The following is a 2,500-nucleotide window of genomic DNA, read 5'->3' on the forward strand; positions in this document are numbered from 1 at the left end:
GCTGTATTTGACCGGTTTTGACGAAGGTGTATTCGAAACCAGTTAAATATACATCTTATATTGTGAAGATATTCATTCACATTCATACCTGTTCTACATTTAACTCAGGTAGCATGGGCAGATATAGTTATTTTCTCTATCATTTCTTTCTTTCTTAGTTTCTTTTTCCAGTCCTTATTACTGAACCATGTGCAAAGAAAATTTACTAAAAAAAAAAAAAAAAAAAAAAAACACTTACCGTTAAATATCGCAGAGATAGACATGAGAAGGCGGGCTAATGACGTCATCAAGTTTAGCCAATGAGAGGCGTGAGATATCAGATAGAGACAGACACATAATTAACTGATGATGACGAAGTGTTTCTTAGCATTAATAGCCTTCGGAATACTCAGTCAGTTTTATTTTCGTGTTCAAATGTCGGTTTCATTTTCGGGTTCAAATGTCGGTTTCATTTTCGGGTTCAAATGTCGGTTTCATTTTCGTGTTCAAATGTCGGTTTCATTTTCGGGTTCAAATGTCGGTTTCATTTTCGGGTTCAAATGTCGGTTTCATTTTCGGGTTCAAATGTCGGTTTCATTTTCGTGTTCAAATGTCGGTTTCATTTTCGGGTTCAAATGTCGGTTTCATTTTCGGGTTCAAATGTCGGTTTCATTTTCGGGTTCAAATGTCGGTTTCATTTTCGGGTTCAAATGTCGGTTTCATTTTCGTGTTCAAATGTCGGTTTCATTTTCGGGTTCAAATGTCGGTTTCATTTTCGGGTTCAAATGTCGGTTTCATTTTCGGGTTCAAATGTCGGTTTCATTTTCGTGTTCAAATGTCGGTTTCATTTTCGGGTTCAAATGTCGGTTTCATTTTCGGGTTCAAATGTCGGTTTCATTTTCGGGTTCAACAGGTTGAATGGGAATAACCTTTGTAGTTACATATACTGTGGGAACAGCAATAACGATGATTGTGCTAATTGTAATATTAATCATTATGATTATCATCATTCTTGTACTTTTATAATCATGATTATTATCACTGGAACAGTATTAGTATTAGTATTAGCAGTAGTAGTAGTAGTAGTAGAAGTAGTAGTAGTAGAAGTAATAGTAGTAGTAGTAGTAGAAGTAATAGTAGTAGTAGTAGTAGTAGTAGTAACAGCAGCAGCAGCCGCAGCAGCAGCAGCAGCAGCAGCAGCAGCAGTAGCAGCAGCAGCAGCAGCAGCAGCAGTAGTAGCAGCAGCAGCAGCAGCAGCAGCAGCAGCAGCAGCAGTCGTAGCAGCAGCAGCAGCAGCAGTAGCAGCAGCAGCAGCAGCAGTAGCAGCAGCAGCAGCAGCAGCAGCAGCAGCAGCAGCAGTAGTAGCAGCAGCAGCAGCAGCAGCAGCAGCAGCAGCAGCAGCAGCAGCAGTAGCAGCAGCAGCAGCAGCAGCAGTAGCAGTATTGTAGTAAAAATAGTAGTAGTAGTAGTAGTTGTTGTTGTGTCATTATCATTGTTATTCTCATCATTATCTCATGGCGATGAAAATAATGATGCTAGCACCAGAGCACTTAAAAAGAAATGAACAGATAAACACAGTGAAGTGACATGAATAATACAGCGCAATTCCACGTGTGCTCTGAAAACGTAAATTTCCCGGAACTTTGTAACAAAACATCAAAGAGACATTTAATTCACAGAGCGAGTAACATATTTCTCACCAAATGCTGTTTTTTATACACTTTGAGTGTTTTTTTTTTTTTTCTTTTTTTTTTTTTTTTTTTTTTTTTTTTTTTTTTTTTTTTTTTTTTTTACACTGAAAATGTTCAGTTTGCGTAAAACTGAAATTATTTTTTTCAAGGCAGTCAATAAATGGCTGCAGTTGCTTGTTAAAGACTACAAAGAAATATATTAACATCAGCAACACAAATTTAATGAACATCAAAAGTCTTACACAATATTCAGAATAAACAGAATGAATATACTTATAACTGCATCAGTGATAATAGTACATAAAGGTCAGTATGATGATAACTAGTACAATAATTACAACCGTAAGGATAAGGATGATTACAATAATTAATCATAATACACTGATTGTGATACTAGTACAAAATTGGAAATGATCATAACAAAGGTAGTAATGAATAATCATTATTGTTATTATCATCATTATCGAAATTGTGATCGCTATCATTATTATTATTATGATTATTATTATCGTCACTATTATTTTCATCATTATTGTTATTATCATTAGTGTCATTACCAATATTGTTACCATTTTATATTATTAGTAGTACAATTTTGTTTTATTATCATCATTACTGTTATTATTATCATCATCATCATCATTATTTTTATCATGTTGATTATTATCATCATTATAATTATTGTTAAAGTGATCATTACTAATATGATCACTATTATTATCATTTTTATTATTATTATTATTATTATTATTATTATTATTACTATTACTATTACTATTATTACTAGTAATAATATTATTATTATTATTACTACCATTATTATCTTTTTT

The sequence above is a fragment of the Penaeus vannamei genome, chromosome 6, assembly GCF_042767895.1.
Source record: "Penaeus vannamei isolate JL-2024 chromosome 6, ASM4276789v1, whole genome shotgun sequence".
NCBI lineage: Eukaryota > Metazoa > Arthropoda > Malacostraca > Decapoda > Penaeidae > Penaeus > Penaeus vannamei.